At 44.9% G+C, this 18,781-nt stretch overlaps 1 protein-coding gene and 1 non-coding gene across 4 annotated transcripts in view; one reads left to right on the forward strand and one right to left on the reverse strand.

Annotated features, from left to right (window-relative positions):
* LOC135914042 (pro-neuropeptide Y-like) overlaps window positions 1-18,781 on the forward strand; it is a 243,752-nt gene that overhangs the window by 196,608 nt on the left and 28,363 nt on the right. The gene's annotated exons all lie outside the window — the stretch shown is intronic.
* On the reverse strand, window positions 667-739 carry TRNAK-UUU (transfer RNA lysine (anticodon UUU)). Its single transcript has one exon. It is a non-coding gene; the product is annotated as a tRNA-Lys (tRNA).

Below are 18,781 nucleotides of genomic sequence, written 5' to 3' on the forward strand. Positions count from 1 at the left end.
GAGGCTTCGTCATCATGATCATGCTAGGCATAACGTTAAGAGACAGAAAGATAGCGGTTTCGATCATAGAGCAAACTGGTATAGCTGATATTCTAATTGACATTAAGAAAAAACATGGAGCTGGGCAAGTGATGTAATGCGTAGTTTAGATAACCGGTGAACCATTAGGATTACAGAATGGGTGCCAAGGGAAGGGAAGCGCAGTCGAGGACGGCAGAAGGCTAGGTGGGGCGATGAAAGTGGGAAATTTGCGGGCGCAAGTTGGAATCAGTTGGCGCAGGACAAGGGTAATTGGGGATCGTAGAGAGAGGCCTTCGTCCTACAGTGGACATAAAATAGGCTGATGATAATGATAACCGGTATTTCTTAATCGGGATCATTTAGAGGTTCTCACGAATTACCTTAATCATTTGAAAGAGGAACAGAGCATTCGCTCGAAGAGAGACCTGAATCCTGGACCGTTTGGCTACAAGCCTACCCGCTCTATACCGACTGAGCTACGCGGGCTACGCAATGTTCTCTCCGTGCATCGTTATACTGCCTAAAACTTGTAAAATATAATTAAACATCAGCGTTTCGACGAACGGTACATGTTTAACGTAACCGATATCATCCATAAGTTTTTCACAAATTAACTTACTTACTAGGAAAGAGAAAAAGCATACGCGCCCGAACAGGAACTCGAACCCGGGACACTTAGGTTAAAATCCTAACACTCTACCGACTAAGCTATCCGGGCACCACTGGCTCAGGTCTGCTATTCCGGATCGCTACACAAACTGGAAAAGGTATTTTAAGAACAAACAAATATTGCAAACTTTAATAATCTAGTTAAACCTGGGTCTATGGACTTTCAGATGAAAGTCATCAAGCTATCATTTCATATTAAAATAAAAAATCAGATAGTAAGGCCGGTTTGAAATGTTAGTATTAAATGTTATGTAGCAGTTTCTGCGAGTAATCTAATCTTAAATATTGTTTTCAGTAAAACAAGGTTTTAAATAATATTGCGAAGTATCTGCTGTGTCAGCCGACTCATCTTTATAGTATAAATCAGGATCTCGGGACCATCTGGTTAGCTTTCTTATAAGTTTTAAAAGCTTCATTCGGTCATTATGGTCGCGAGCCACAGTATGGCGCGATTAACATTTTTTTTACTATCTTGAACTTGAAACTACCGCCCAAAGTATCCCAAGCTGCTGATAGATTGTCGTTAATACATCGCGCAAGAAGACCTGAGTGCGCAAAAGATATGGAGGCAAAAAAAAAGAAAAATGGGGTGTTGACTAAGAGCCAAATTGGCGACATCATAGCTTTCTGGCTTCCCATCCAACAATGGTCGCTCACTTAATTGCTACTATCTCTGTCACGAACAGCATACCAGTGATAAGTAATCAAGAGCTTGATTACTTATATAATTTCGTCCAGTTACATGATAGAAAAAAGATGTTGGCGCATGAGTACGGCGCCAGCTACCCTTTGTTTCTTAAAGCGATCATGTTTACACATATATACTCGTATAGCTCCTACGAACAGGCGTCCCGATTTTGTGGGCCTTGTGCGCCAACCGTAGGGCAAACTTCACCGTAAACCTTTCAATGGGAACGTCGGCTTGTCTAGTGACTTGTGAAGTGCCCACCTGCAACCACCTGGCGGGACAACACATCAGTACGATCGCCAAGTGCTCGTTTGAGCCAGTGCGTTTTTTAAAAAGCGAAGCATCCCTTTGTGAACCTCGCCGGGTTCTCTTGACCGTGTGAGCTGCGGCGTGACTTTTCTCTTGCCGAATTGGCCAACCACGCTGTAAAATAATTTACACCCTTAAAAGTGAAAAAAGGTGTAACTGTGTCCATGCCTCACACCCTCAGGGTATAAGTTATATAAATCACACCCTAAGGGTGGGAGTTATAGACACATTTACACCCTTTCTCACGTTTAAGGGTGCAAATGTTTTCACAGCGCGATCACCGCGGACGACGCTCGCGACATCGCCGCTGGGTTCCTTGCACCACGACCTCGTACGTACTTCCCTCGTATACGTAGCCCATGTACTCTTGCGCATGTAACATATAAATAAGACGTACCGCATATATAGGTATGAACATTTAACATGCCCGTACAAGTATAGCACGTCCCTTTTCTACGTCCCCTCCGGTTTACCACGAGGTAACGATCTTGGGCCACTACTACTTTTTTATATACGTTAGTGATCTTCCCGATGCCTTATCATGCCGAGTGCAAATTTTCGCAGATGTCTGCATTATTTATCGTCCCATAACCAGTTCCGATGACCATCTCCTTCTTCAAAACGACCTACAGCTTATTTTGGATAGGTGTAACACTTGGTTAATGATTAAAAATTCATCTAAATGCAAAGTGATGTCTTTCACTCGTCAACACTAAATTTCTAACTTCTCTTATCAGATAAATAATAGCCTGGTTTTATAATCTACTTCATATAAGTACTTATGTATTATTCCCGCACGCAACCTTTCTTGCGCCCATCACGTTACTGCCATATGTGCCAGTGCTTCGAAATCACTGGGGTACTTAGGCCTAAACCTAGGTAATTAACCCTGAAACATCAGCAAGCTAGCTTATCAGATGTTCATTCGCCCACAGCTCAAATTTGCCTCATCAATTTGGTCACCTTATCATAACAACCTAATCAGTTTATTAGAGTTAGTTCAAAACATGGTAGCTAAGTTTATCTCATGTAACTATATACCTACAATTCAAGCGTCTCACAAGTAAAATTTGATATTTCCCTTTCGCCCTTAAGTATTGGTCGTGATTTTGCACTGTTATCATTACTTCACAAGTACGCTCATGCGTCTAGAAAATCTTCTTCACGGCTTGAAGTCAAAACTTTGACATCACGATCATTGCATAATCACCTCAGCTTCACGCGCATCTACGGAAACACTCATGCATTCAATTGGTCGGCGCTTCTTCGTGCCATTCGGTTATGGCACGCTATTCCTGAATTCGTCATCTCCGAAACAAATCTTGATGAATTTCATCAGCTCATAAGTTCATGTTCTACTGCGTAACTTCGACAAGAGACATGATGTCATTTTTGTTTTCCAGTTTTATGCGTTCAGTACGCGCTTTTATTGTATTTCTGAGTTTATTCTCTTGCTTACTATTCTTGTATTTTTTTATTTATTTGTTTTGCTGACGCTGGAGTGGATACTTCTGAGCTTTGTTTTTTGTTTGCTGAATGGACTGTATCTTCTTGCCCTTTATTGTCTAACATTTTCGCTACCGTTGAAGTTTCTTGTGCAGTGCTTTTATGTTTGTATAATATGTTGTGCAAACATTATTATAGTGTCTATTTGTAGTGTATGTATTTTATCTCTTCGTCTGCCCCTATTTAATATTTACTACGACGCCCCTTCGTACCCGATGCCTCATATGAGGCATGTAAGGAAATTTTCAATATGGTATTAAATAAATAACGTACATATATAATGTATAGGTGCATGACGATCACTTTTTTACATAACAAATTTAATTATTTAACAACGCAACTTCTTTTTGGCAAACATCCTTGGGCGTAGTTTATCTCACTGGCTACCGTGTCAAGTATGGGTGACCCTGGATTAAGAACATGTTTTATTCAATTCGTATTTCTTTCCACGGTCCTCTTTTGTTTACGCCTCTTTTGTAATTTCTCCACATTTCTTTAAGGGGTTGCTTTATGTCTGTAAGATAGCCGGATCTCTGTTGGCCTATTTTCCTACTTCTCAATCATTTGATTAAGAGGAACACCTAGACCAACTGCAAAAGTCAATCATACCTCTACGATCTTCTTGAGCAGGAAAGGAATGCGTCGGTTCGCGCAATGCGCTCTTTTAAGACAAACGCGCTTGGCACTGTTCTTGAGTACTGCATTGGAGGCACCATTCATGAAGAAAAAGGCTCATTTCATTGCTTTTGGGGCAGGTATAATAACTGGCTGCAAAACAATGGACTGGGTAAGTAAGGCATGACGGGAGCCCCGTCGCTAAACTGAAACTTCGTTGGGAGCCCCCATGTACACACGCATGTGATAAGCATAAACAAATATTAACATTGCACCATGAAACCAAACGTAAATATCCCATACATGACATAAATTAAGAGACTCGCGTTATGGTAGGGATTTACAAATAATTAACTGACCACGTATTCACGCCAGAACAGTGATAGCCATTCCTGGCAGATGCATATTTCCTTACGTTTCCTAATTAAAAAGAAGCCTTTACTAAATCATAAGTGGTATGTCGGGATCCTGTTTGTTTACAGAAACAAGCATCTGCCAAATTCGAGCACGCACCCCCTGAGGATGATGATGATGTTGTTTGTTGTTTAATGGGACAAGAGCCAGGTATGGTCAAAGAACGCCAAACAGGACCACACATGTTGAGACGGTAAACGAAATGTGAGTAATGGGACTCCTTTACTGCCTTCCAGATATCAACTTTGGCTATCCGAATCATATTCTGGCTGGTGGAAGCGAAAAAACAAATAGTTCAACTCGCAATCCTACGCCACGGTGGAATAACATAGTGTTGCTTACAAAGAAGGGTTCAGAAAGGGGAACAGTGAACCAGTTTTTATTTCCACCTAAGGTATTTTCTCTTGTTCAGAGACACGAAATGGTTTGGGCTAAACTTGGCGATGCAGAAAATTCTAAATTTTCATAACGTTACTCGGCGAACCCTACAGAGAAGGAGCCGACCCCTTCTTGAAGTGCTTCTTCGAATTCAACCTTTTTTCCACTCCACGAAACCTTAAGGGCAAATCAGATGTAAGAAAAATAACGAGCAACAAGCAAATAATAAATATAGGGATCTCATTTCCGGACCATCACTTTCACGATAATAGGATCCTTGATCTCGAGGAGCCGAGAGACCTTAATATCTGGATACATTCACTTTCGCGAGATTTCGCGTCGATAGCACCGGGCGTGTCGGCCTCGATGGGATACGCTGTCTCTGGCACTGTGATAATACAGCGTGCTTGGCACTGAACCAAGGAAGCTTTCACTGGTGCGTGGGGTGCTAGTCATGTGAAATATTACGAAAGTGAAAGTCTTCCCGAACGGCAATCGTTCAGGAATACCGGCCCTCGCAGACACGTGTCAATTTCCAGTTCAGAAGAAAATACCACAGATGAACGCGATGGGAAAAGGACAACTGGAAAATACCAACACTGTGATACAACTACATGATATGAATAGGCGGAAATATTATTACTGGTGCTCAAAATACGCGCAGTTCTTTCCGGCATTCAAGCAAGGTGAAACCTTTCTTGGGCATTGTGCAGCTTTCCAAAGACACGCACCTGTCGGGCACAGCGCATCGCACGCAATTTCCTCATCTCGGCGTTCAATATCAGCCGAAGAAAGAAGTGGAACACACGCCAGGAGACTGAATGTAAAAATGTAGGACGCTGACCTAAATCGCCTAACAGAGGTGTTCCTATGGCAGCAGAATTATGTTCGGTGGGGCATTTTAGAGGAGCATGTTTTTAATTCACTTAAGTTCTTCGAATTTAGCCTTTTTCCAAGCCACGACACTTCAGAGTAAATCAGATGTAAAAAAAATAACGAGCAACATGCAAAGAATAAATCAAAGGTCTTATTCTCGGACCGTCACTTTCACGACAATAGGACCCTCGATCGCGAAGAGACGAGAGTGCTTCTTATCTGGATACACCTGACTCTGACTCGGTACAGCATTCGAGGGCAGCAACAGGTCGTCACGAGCTATGACTCCCGTGTCAGGCTTTTTGTATTTTGAAAGAAACACGTGTCTGCAGCATTACTTCATATTGGCATGGTCGATTGATCTGCTTTTATTCAAATATACAAGCAGTAACACTAGATTTCTCACCATTTGCAATGGACACAGCGCTGTACGAATAATGCGTGCAAGCCACGTGCAAAGCTGCGGGACCAACAGCGTATTGAAGTAACGTCTTTCCCCGCCTCGACAGCACTGTTTTAATTTTGTTCTTGTCTACCGGGCCATGCATCTTGCTCTAAAAAAAAATGGCCAGCCAGAAAAGCAAAGCGAACCTTTGATAATCTGGACGTGAATTAGTTTAGAGGAGCCAGAAAGGAAGGACTTGGGTTTAGGAGGAAGTATCTTACTCTATCATGGAATTGCACATCTTACTGTCATTAAACACATGCTCGACTATCACATATCACACAAATGCTTCCGGGAAAACTTAGAGCAAAACATCTGCATCAAAATACGCTTAAACATAGGCACCAATCGAGTGTCCAGTTGATTTCTTAATGTCTGCCTTGTGCGCTGTTACTGTAAAGTCAGAATATAAATGTGCGCAAAATGACGACATACCGGGCTAAACAGTAAATACCCGTTTGTGACAAGCAATAGAATGCACCCATATTCACACACGCACAAACAGAGTTAATATGCTGCAACTACACTCTAATCCGATTTCCACCCTTTAGGCAGTCCTTAAGAGTGCAAATCGATTTGTAGCACACCCCTACAGGTGTTAGGGTGTGAGTTATAGACAGTACTTTGCTGACTGTGGCTTGGTGTCGCTTTCACACGGTATTTTGCCTTCCGAGTAGGTATGGACGAGAGGGCGGCTTGCAGTCACTGCAGCGGCGAGGAGAATATATAACACGTATACTTTTCCACGGACCTCGATACAGCGCGCACTGGCTATCGCTAGCGGCCGTGTTGGCATGCCTTGACGACAGGCCACTTTCACAAAAGACTATCTTGGAATGCCGACAGCACAACCCCTTTTGTTTTCCCTGTTGCTTCGCATTGCAGCATTACTTCCCGAGTTATTTACTTGCCACGGATATCATCACGTGTCAGGGGCATCCTGCAGAAATGGGAAAGTGCTTGGCACGTGCGCGTACGTAATTCGGGAGCACTTGTCATCGTGGGCGAGCCATTGTTCACCCTTCAAGTTCTTTGTGTACGTATATTACTGCGCTTATATATGAGCCTGTCTTTTAGTTTTCTGTGCTTCTTACTTTTGCTACGCTCACTCGCTTCCGTCTTCGGAAACGGGCCCGTTGGGACAAAATATAGTGAGCCGTTATGCATGCGGCGCGCTCGCTGGGACAGATCTGGTCATTTATGTAAAGGCTGCCGTACGGCACGTCAGCCGACAATGCATTTTCTTATGCAACAGAAACTTATTAAAGCCAGCTGGCACAACTTGAGGCGTTTTATGATGTGAACACTGCGCTAAGACGTCTGCGACTTACGTATGATATTATTATGATACAATCGACAGGTGCTGAATAAAGGAGCCTCCACGACAAAGACAATGAAGTGGCTGGGCTCTTGGCGCGAGCTAGGGTGGTATAACATAAAGCTATTCCAAACTTTTCTATTCCAATTATGGAATCAGACCTCCGCGATTGGTCAAAAGCTTTTATGGACTGCCCTCACTTCGCCTGTCTGTCACGCGACGTCACGAAAACCCCGATAGCTCCCCATGTGATATGACGCGTACACACTGAATATGCATGATTGGACCGAACAAAACAAAAATAGTTATTTCTGATTCGACGCCTTTTCGCCATCACCTCTCGGCTATTGGTCAAAAGTTTTCAGGCTGCACCCACTTCACCTGCCTGTCACGCGACATCACAAAACCGCGAAAACTAACCGCGTCAAATAACGTGTACGCGTCAAAGATGAATTTATATGCCGAACAAAACTGAATGTTTCTTTTTTAAATTGCCGCAGGCTGCCCCGCTCCGAAAGAAATAAACGATGGCTGCCGCCGATCGCTCAGGCACTGGCTACTAGCATCTGCCGGAGAGCATTGGTTTATGTGCGCACAATGGTACTTTTTGCGTGGCCGAGTAACGTTATCGAGTGCTTTCGGCACGTTTATGACCTCACTCTGCCAACTCTTTTTTGCTGAGGATTTTTTTTATTGATCTGATATAAGGAGATGTTGGCGCACAATTTAAGGCGCCGGCTACTCCTTATCTCTTGAGTGGTTCCATCATACAACATACAGGGTTCTTGTGTCCTGTCTGCACGCCTCACTTCTTTTTTGCATAATGAACAGGGCTCAAGATTACATCTAAAATAATCTTTTCACACAAGCACCAGGACTTATCACGTAACGTTTTCACAGGAAGACTATGACCTAAGAAACACATCGTACATACAATATACAAGGTAAATGTGTCCACAGTTATGTAAATAAAAGTCTCAAAAGTACAAACGATAATGTCGCCTAATAACACAGTGTCTAGTCAGGGGGTGGTACATACATCGCGAAAATCCATTATAACATACAGTCACAACAGAACAGTCAACATAATTCACAAACAAATGCATATATACAGTGCCATCGAAATAAAGGGAACAATAAAAGCGTTACTAACGTCCAACAATGCCGCTGTCTTCAAGAAAAGTATTTAGTGCTTTTAAAGCGATCTTCTGCAAGGACGTTGTTGGCCAAGGACCCAAAAGTTTCCTTAAACTGAAAGGTCCGCGGTCTAATTTAATTAGCGTTGATTTAAGTCGGCATCTTGGTGTGTCGTGATGTGGTAAATCTAGAAGGAGGTGATGTATATCTTCGTCTACAAATCCACAATTACATTCGGTGGTTTCCCCAGGGCTAAATTTGTGTAAGAAATGCTTTGTGTAGGCAGTGCCTAGCCTTAACCGATGAATAACGGTTTTTATATTTCTGTCTAATGACAATGAAAACTTGAATTCAATAAACGGATCAATGTGATATAAGTCCGAGCTCTTTGAATTCGGGTCAAACCAAGGGTTTCTAGACATTTTGAAAGACGTTGTCCTTATATTCCAGCGTAATTCATTCTTTGATATTGGGAATGGAACCACATCTTTGAGGTGTGCTTTTAGTGCTGCTTCATCAGCTGCTGTGTTGCCTGTAATGTTGCAATGCCCTTGTGTCCGCTGGAATGCTATTGCATGTTTCGCTTCGCTTGCCTTTGTGAGATGTTTAAGTGTTTCGTATGTTATACTGTTATTGAATGTTTTCCCTTTTGTGCTGCAGAGTGATGTTAGAGCCGCCTGTGAATCGCTAAAAATTGCCCATTTTTGTGCATCTCTTACTGACAATATAAATTTTATCGCACGTAGGATTGCGAACAGTTCAGCCGTTGTGGACGAAGTCGCACGAGATAACTTAAATGATTCTTGTTTGTTGAGGTGCGGTTTAATTAATGATGAAGTTGAAACGATTGCTGTATACTGGAGCCGTCTGTATAGACGTGTTTGTATCCTGAATTCGTTTTAGCGACATTCTTAACCTTTCGTTGCATGCCACCGCGAATTTCGACCAGCCACCTCAAGCTAATGGAAAGCAGGCCAATTGCAGACGCCGGCACCACCCTCTTCATGCGTTTATCGATTTTGAGTGCACTGGCTCGGCCCCATTGAATCTCTCTTCTCGCCTCTTGTCAACCAATTGAATAAGACAAGCCACTCAGCGTGGCAATCTTACTCGTTTTTAAAGCAAACAAAAGTGACTTACTATAAACGAGGAGAGCGTTTCATTCGTCTGTTTAGATAACCCTGCGGGTCACCGCCCGATGCTTGCGTCGGTGGTTATGCAAATTTGACGTCAGGAGATTGGAATAAAAGCATATTGGAATAGTTTTACGTTATAGGGCTCCTAGTGTCCATCTTGCGGTCTGGCTGCAGTGTAAAAAATTGACTCGCCATTTCAGCCCTGCGAAAGTGGATGTCCAGCGAAGCTGTTGAAAAGCACGACTACAAATGCTGATGGGAGTATGCGATGCTTTATGGCTTTAGAATAATAGTAGTAATAGAATTTTAGAGTAATAATAGTAATGGGATCAAAGGTAATTTTGACAGCACACTGCCTATAGCGGTGCTGAAAAAAACAGTGAAATGAGTTGATAGGCTGGTTATTCTCTATACGAAAGGGTAGGGACATCGCCTCCACGTCGCAAGCTGCCATCGCCGAGGCAGCTTGTGCAACAGCAATCTTTACCGGGAAACGTATGCGTGGAGAGCGACGTGCTTCGCATTGCATGGATGCGCAGGAGTGGATTAATCATCAGTTATGTGGTTCGGATGCTTGTTTTGTGGAGCTTGTTCTTTATTGAAACGTAAGCTGTTCTGTAAGTTGAATGCGTGATTCCAAAGAATGTATGCGCTGGTCATTTCCCTTTGCTGAGCGCTTGTAGCCTCAGCCTTACGGGGATATGAGCCATTGAATTTTTTTTTTTGCTTGCTTAACACGGTATGAGCCATTTAAAAGTTCACGCTGATATTTCTTTCTTTTTGTACCCCTCGACTAGACGCCACGTTTCTGTATGTCGTATGCTTGATTCCAATGAATGTATGCACTCTACGCTTCACTTTGATGAGTGTTCGTAGCCAGTGCATTGCGAGAGAGGGGAGCCATAGTATTTTTTGCGTGTTTAGGGGGGCATAAGTCATTGCTGCTGCTGATGCTTTTCGTGCCATTGGGCCGGACGACGCGTTCTTTTAAAGCAATTGAGGGCATTACCCACCTAAGGCTTTCGCCTTAATAATGCGCTTTAGGCAACGCCTCCACTTGCGTGATCGCCTTTTTTGATCTACCTGCGGCAGATATAAAATATTCAGTGCAGCTTTCTACATGTCCAGAAACGTGACAGCGCTCACGAAAGATGAAATGTTGGGCGCGTTGTATTGAGTCTTTATGCGAAGTGCCTGATAATCTCTCGCGTCAATTATTGTGTACACAGCGGTGAATGTTCATTAAGCACTGACGTCACACAACCTTAGTTTGTATGGCGCGACCGTTCATAATTTAACCAAGCGAGGAAATGCGATTGGCGAAACATCCCACTCCAATCTGGTCTCCCCATCAAAATTACCTAATTACCATGCTGGAATCAATCCAAAATAGAGCCGCACGTTTCATTTCCCGAAATTATGACTACCGTTCTAGCATAACTCAAATAAAGATTCACCTTTCACTTCAGCTACTAAGTAATTGTCGCGACATAGCCCTTTTTTCATTATTTCATAAATACGCCCACCACACTAACAAACATTCCTTACACCTAGAAACGTCATCGCACACGTCGCACAGATTATACAATCATCATAGCTTCACGCGCATCTATGGTAAAACAGAAGCATTTAACTCGTCTGCAATTCCACGTGCCAATCGGCTCTGGAACAACCTCCCCGACAACATAGTTTTCGAAACTGACCGTGACAAATTCAAGCGCTTACTGAACTTGCTTAACCCATGTTAACCATTAATATCACACTCACTGCTCTGTATTATTTTTTTGCCTTTTTCTTGCAGTGTTATACGTTGTTACTAACTTATATTGTTCCTTTTTATTGTAATCATATGCAGCTTTAGGTAGCTAATATGTTTCATGACCTTTAGGCTGCTGCTTTTATTTTTGTTAATTGTATGTACTTGATTGTATGCCCCCCTTACTCAATCCCCAAGTAGGGGCCTTGTAAGGTATTTTACAAATGAATAAATAATAAATATCTTTTCCGAAAGCCTGAGGCAATAAATGGACGCAAGCATACTTTTTTTTCCGACAACGGCGACACACAGCTGAGGTCTGGCATACTTCTTAAAGGGATTCATTTTTATTTTTCATCGCGGAACCGCAATCGCACGGAGCGCCATGCGTTTACCGTGGCGGCCATGATGGAGCCGCGTTCTTTTGCCTCTAGCAATACGACCACCGCGTGCTTCGCTCGCTCCCGTAAGTGGCGGCTGAGACAGCCACTTCAAAAGTTTACATGACCTCCTTGCTGATTTCATCGCCCCACCTAATTTTCTACCATTCTCGATTGCGTTTCCCTTCTCTTCACACCCATGCTGTAAGTCTAATGGCCCCCCAGTTACCTGCCCTACGCATTACATGCCCTACTCAGGTCCATTCCTTTCCTCGAATGTCGACTATAATATCCGCTATCCCTGATTTCCCTCTGAATCGCACCGCTCTCTCCTTGGCTCTTAAAGGCACTCTGAACCATTTTTTATCGGAGAGCAGAATGCAATTCAAGTTAAAATAGGCTATGTCAGAAATTGCCGCAAGAAGTACTTCAGTGCATTCAGCAAAAGCGAAGTTTTGGCAATCAAATACGGCCTTCGCAGTGCTTCCGCTTATTCTCCAATGTTTTGCACTGCGAAAGCTACAGGGAAGCGGTGCATGCCCACAACACTACCTTTTCTAAATGTCACCGTGGCGCGCAGTTGAAATATGATTCTGAGTGTTAACGTAGATGCCACTACTTCAAATTTTGGCACCTACGACGCGCCATACATTAGTCAAAGACAGTTGTCTTCGGCGAGGCGCAGTGCGCGGCTGTGCCAAGCAACCCTTCAGAGCGGGGGATGCCACCCCGGTGACATGCAGTTGTCATGCCTCACCGTTCACTTCAAGGCGGCTCGCTTGGGGTGCGGGGTGGTCCTTCAGAGCGGGGGATGCCACCCCGGCGACATGCCGTTATCACTCCTCACCGTTCACTTCAAGGTGGCTCGCTTGTGGTGGCGGGCGGTCCTTCAGAGCAGGGGATGCCTCCCGTGTGGTATGCGGTTGTCACGCTTCACCGTTCACTTCAAGGCGGCTCGCTTGTGGTGCCGGGTGGGCCTTCAGAGCGGGGGATGCCACCCCGGCGACATGCAGTTGTCACGCCTCATCGTTCACTTCAAGGTGGCTCGCTTGAAGATAGCAACGTTGTCTCTCTTGACCGTCACGAAGAGCCCATCAAGTCCGCTATGGTCGGCTGTTCACTCCACTACAAAACTCCTGTCACGGATGAAGCAGTTATGACAAATAAGCTGACGGCCTTGTCAAAAGGGATGTTGAACGTCCACACTGGAGATGAGGCCCGTGCAAGGCTACGATTCTTCACACCTGTCAGCCACACAAATTGGCATAACCACGCCGGAGACGGAGTCAGCGTACGATCTCAGTTTCCCTGTTTGCGCCCAGTGATGTGCGTGTGTATCGACAAAACTCCCGTCGGAGATAAAGGACGAGAAACCTTTGGATTGGCGGGACCTGAGGTCATCGGTCTCTTCATTCAGGATTGGAGGAAGCGACTGAACAATGACGACGCAAGGCATAAAAAGCAGATCCAGATGGCATGTGGAAGATAGAGGAGGACGGTCGGAAACAGTGTGACTCTCAAACATACAAAGACGCTACCATAGTGTGCTTCGATAGTTGGAACCGTACTGCAAAACTCAAGCATCCATTTTTTAACATAATCATTTTTTTTTCATTCTAAACGTCGCTCGGAACACTTTCTCCCGGCACCTGGCATGGCACCATCCGTGGAAACTTCGTTGGTCGCACGGACCTCCGACTTCACAACAGCGCTTAGCTATGGACTCTCCGCGGCACCCCGTAGCGGCCGCGGTGTCTACGCTACGTAGCGGACCGCACCAACATGTTACTGTAGTGCGTATGCACAACGTTTGCTTTCTGCACGATCGGGCTATAGTGCGTGCTCACGCTCATATGCTACACCCTGACCATGCTACGTGGTGCATGGTTGTGGTGCAGGTCAGGGTGGGGCTTTGTCCTTCTCCAGCTTGACCGACGGATAGTAGCCACATCCAACTTGCGCATTTTTGAAGCACTTTCAATTAATCTGCTAAGGCGTCTGAGCAAGAGCGGCCAGGAGTGAGTGAGCGTTGGCAAGCCTGCGTGTGGCAAGCCTGCGTGTGTGGTTACGTGGGGTTCGAGGCTAGTTGAGCGTATAAAACTAGTCACAATTAACAATACCCACAGGGTATGACACCGATAAGCAGGGTGGCCAAAGTTCAATTTCTACGCGGGCGACCGCAGTCGAGCGTCAGAAGACGATAGTAGGCTTCGTATGGAAGTACGTAATTATTATCGAAATTCGAAAGCATGTTTTCGCTTACTTCAGCCTGTTTATTGAACTTGGTCAACAAATGTACACAGTAACTGTAGAAATAAGTGCACCGATCCACACACCCTTCTTGATTGACGTCAACTATTGGCCACTAGCAATCACGCATGGGAATCCGATTTGTTATGAAATAAAGCGTCCAGAAAAGCTTGAGGAGCAGGCTTCTGCTGAAAAGAAGAGCGTTTGAGAGAAAGGTGACTTCGCACTCCGCTTGCGAGCTCCACGCGCCGCGTACGACAGCATAACTTGGTTGAGATAATCACAGCAGCGTATGGTGTTCTAGGACAATGTTTTTTTCTTTTTTCACAAAGCCCGAGGCGTGGTTCAGGACCCCTTGACTGTTACGCCTAACATTTCTTGTTCTATCGCTCTTTGCGTGGTCCTTAGCGTGTTCTCGAGTTCTTTGTTAACCTCTAAGTTTCTGCCCCCAATGTCAGCACCGGTAGAATGCGACAATTATACACTTTTCTCTTTCACGGTGGTCGTAGACTCCCATTCAGGACTTGGTAGTGCCTGCCACATGCACTCCAACCCATTTTTATTCTTCTGTATATTTGCCTCTCACGATCAGGGTCCCTTTCCGCCTGATGAGACTCCAAGATACCCGCTCTTTTCATTCCCTCGCAACATGTTCGCCATCTCTGAGCCATGTCCTCCTTACATCATCTTATGTGGGAGTTCCAGTCGTGCCGAGTTCAAGATGTCCCGTACATCACCTTAAACGCTGACCGCCTCGGAGGTGTCGCACCGTGCGGCCCCGCTTTCCGCGGAGCGTCGAGTTGGCAGCGCAGACCTCATGCGGTCTGTGACGTAAGATGTGGTTCTGTGGCCACGACGGGAGGTTAGTTTGCCTAGCACCGTCGAATGTTCGAGCAAGATACTGGTACAAGAGCGCGGCAGGGACCCGGCGGATAGAAAGGCGCTGGAATGAAACGAGAGCTCTCTGCACCTGACATGAGCGTCCGTTTCGTAAGCGACCGAAGGATGCGACAGGCCCGTTCACTCTCGACCGGGCCTGTGAACGAGTGAACGGTGAAGGGACCTTCAGCGCCAAGCCCGGCCCTGCCATCCCGGGGTACGTCTGGGACAGAAAAGGAAAACTACGGGGAACCTGAACGAGGCGCATGACATGTTATAGAATCGTGGCAATAATGTAAACGACTAGGAGAACGAGAACGAAGACGAAAATGAAGGAAAGGAAGCCATGCGAGGTCATAAAAGGCCCCTACGTTTCCGCTGACTCGCATATTTTGCACTAGCGCTCGGACCAAGCTACCGGTGGCTTCGAGAGCGTTTGTGACGTTCTGAAACGGAAGGTAGGTAAAAACGTTGGAGTTTTTTTATATCTGAGCGTGTTAACAATCTTTCTGTGACATAGTGCATTTGGTTCGGAGTGCCCTTAGTATTTGCCACTCTACCGCCATCTTGACGTGCATGTTGTTTTGCAATGTAATAACCACAAAAATCAGAATCAAAGCAGAAACAAGACAACTGTATTCGCATCTTGATTCATTTGCCTGTTCCTTAGGTATTTGTCTGCTTATTTTTGTTTATCTATTAGTTATTGTTTTTTCTGTTTGGTTGGTTGAAGTTACCTGATTTAGTGTTCGTTCTTCCGCTTGTTCATTTGTTTTTCCATTGGTTTGCTTGTTAGTTGTCTGTTGTTTCTATTTGTGACACTACTTCAAGAACGCCTTCAGAATCAGAGGCCGAATTCACAAAGCTTTTCATTCGTAAGTGCTGTTTTTCATTAGCTGATCGCCTTCGCTAATGATATGTCCTACATCCTTATTGGCTGGTACGGACGCTTTTAGTGTAAGTACCTTTTGTGAATACGGGCCCAGTTTTAGAACTACAGCAAATGGTACATGCCAACACGGCCGCCATATTGCTCTTGTCAAGATTGTTAACATTGCGAAATATTACGCCATCCGCTGCAGGCTTTCAAGGCAACTTATCTGAACGTAGGCTGCCAGACGAGCCAGCAATCGCTGCTTGTGCTCTTCACGGTGCCACACGAAGCTGATTTTTTTTCGGAGATTGAGTCTATCTAGTAGCGAGGCGTGCTGCATATATCAGTGCGTTTTCTAATTTTGTCATTGTTGCTACGCACTGCAGTTACGACGTGATTCATCAGCTAGCAAAGAGCTATCTGTGAGGCTCAATAGTTGTCGGGCATAATATCTTGAGCTTGCATTATCGCTACACCACGGCAGGCTCGCGTTCGTAACTTCTCGTCTTCTCAAGTGTAACTCTGGCTAAAATGGTCACGAATGCATCGCCGCATGCTATTCTCTGCGCGATCTACAATGTATAATGTGCGGTAACATTAGGAGATCGTGTCGAACAACAGCCGAGTCAAGTGGGAAAGAACGTGAGCAACTAGCTGAACACGTTGCTCAAGCCTTAAGCCTCATCGCAGCTGTGCTGATCGTGTCCAAGAACATGGACAAAAAGCAAGCTGGTGTTTAGACGTGTGAGAAGAGCCGAGAGGTGACATCATCGTCAAGGAAGAAGTCGGCGACGTGATGAAAAAATGCCGAAGACTAAGCGTGCGGTCCCGGATTATCCGATTCATCATGACATTCAGCGACGACTCGAAGGATGATGGACGCAGCCGCCGCAACGTGGATGAAGTTATCAATTTGTGGGCGATGTGGAAAAGGTCATTAAAATGTGGGTGGCCCACTGTCTCATGCTGCAACTGTAGCACGATGCGTCATAACTGGACTGCAACGCTGCACTTTAAAATTAGAGGCCGATGTACACAAGAAGTTTTATCCTGAACAATACGTCAGAAGCAAGTCAGAAGCACATCAACTGTTTGTATTATCTTCTGGCGCTTGGTTACAGGTTGCTGAAGGTTTGATTCAGAGCTCATTTCTGACTACACAGGACTGCCCTACGCTCTCGCCATTATTAACTTGCCATCCAGGAAATAATTAATTTCCCCTTTATGATACCTCACTTCAACAGCCACGTCCCGGTTTTGTCCACAGTCTACATGAATATTCAGTTTTTTTTTTGGTCAGAGTATTTTGCGAGCTATTTCCAGCGTTAGGTAAGCTGCTAAAGCTCCGTTTGGTGATCTATCCTGCTATATAGTTTTATCTCAGCTATAAGTTTAGTTACTGTTTTGGTTTCTTTATGTTCATCACTAGTGGTGCTACTGTTGTATCTGTTCCGCGTGTATGGCGTCGTTCAATGACGCTGGAGTTCGTTGCAATGGTAGTCGTCACGTGCTTAATGTCACCACTACAACTACCACTTGCAGCATATGTCTTTATTCAAGTCTGTTGCTACTATGGACACACCAGCCACATAGGTGCAGTGCCTACTCCCACGTGAAATGTGCAGTGTCTACTTCTACGTAAAATGTCTTCCCTGCATTTTATGAGCGAACACACATGTTTAATGAATAGCACCAAACCATCTCTTTTGTTTGCAAGCATTCTCTCTCGGAACTTCTTTCAAATGGAAGTGACCAAGGGCTAAGTTTAGGTTACGGAGCAAGAACGACAACAATAAAAACTGTTCACACCAAAAGCCATGTAATATAAGACTATTCCAAACTGCTTTTCTTGCAACCTCCGGGCGTCAAATTTACGTATCCGTCGACACAATCATCAGGAGGGGAGCCACAGCATTTTTTAAACGGCCCAATGAAACGCTCTCCTCGATCATGGGGGTCACTTATGTTTGAAAGCATTGACTGCCTTGATAGGTTTTTCTCAACTAATTCGTTGACACGAGGCTAGGAGCACTCGTACGTAGAGAGGGTATCATTCTGGAAGAGCTAGCGCAGTGCAAGTAGACAAACGGATGAGTAGGGTGGCGCCGGCTTCTGCGACTGGCTCACTTCCGGTTGTTTCGCTTGCGGTGGATGGTCGAAAATCGCGGCGGAGTGCAATGGAAGGTTAAAAACGACCGTAAATGGGATCGTCAGCTTAGAAAGTTGGTAGACCAATGTCGTATACGTGCCAAATGCCTAGAAAAGATTACACTGCTGCGTAAAATTTTTATTACACGCAAATAAATTCATTCTCATCGGATGCTCTGAGTGAATAGTACCAGCGCAATCAGTGGGCGGATTTCTATTCTTTTTGGAAGGGATATAGTTCCCTGCCATCCCGAAAAGAAAATCAATTTTGCACGTCATATTAGTGCATCTTCTCTGCGTAAACGTCACTTTGACGTCGTGAGCTACCATGGTTTTTTACCGTCGCGTGATAGAAAGGCAAAGTGGGCGCAGCCCGACATCTTTTGATTAATAGCGGGGGCCGATGGCAGAAAAAGTGGCGAATCAGAAACAATTATTTTTTGTTTGGTCTACTCAAGCGTAATCACTGGGTACACGTGATATCAGATAAGGGGTGTCTGCCATTTTCGTGACTTCGCGTGACAGACAGGCAAAGTGAGGGTGGCACGAAACATTCTTTACTAATCGCGGAAGGCTGATTACAGAAACGGTATAGAAACAGTTTGGAATAGCTTTACGTTATGGCACCCCAAATTTGGATTAGGGTGACCAGAGATGCAGGAACTTGCGGGCATCTTGAGGAGTTGAGGATCCACTTAAGTACGCACGTCTAGATCTATTGTACCTTCATGGAAGGTGCCTCTCAACGTTTTCGACGCTTCGGTGGCAGGGGCACAAAAGTAAGTTACTGCGACCGACTGGATATCCAGCGACTCAACCAGAGTATTTATCCTCCCCCTCACAAAAAGCTCAGCACTGAAAAGACAGTAGCTCTCAGACTTATTCAGACCAACACATTTCCAAACATACACAGGTACAGTAAAATGTCCTCACATACATATAGCGGCATCTGCCCCTGGCACGGCGACACATGCACTACACT

Source organism: Dermacentor albipictus, chromosome 4 (assembly GCF_038994185.2).
Source record: "Dermacentor albipictus isolate Rhodes 1998 colony chromosome 4, USDA_Dalb.pri_finalv2, whole genome shotgun sequence".
In the NCBI taxonomy this organism is placed as follows: domain Eukaryota; kingdom Metazoa; phylum Arthropoda; class Arachnida; order Ixodida; family Ixodidae; genus Dermacentor; species Dermacentor albipictus.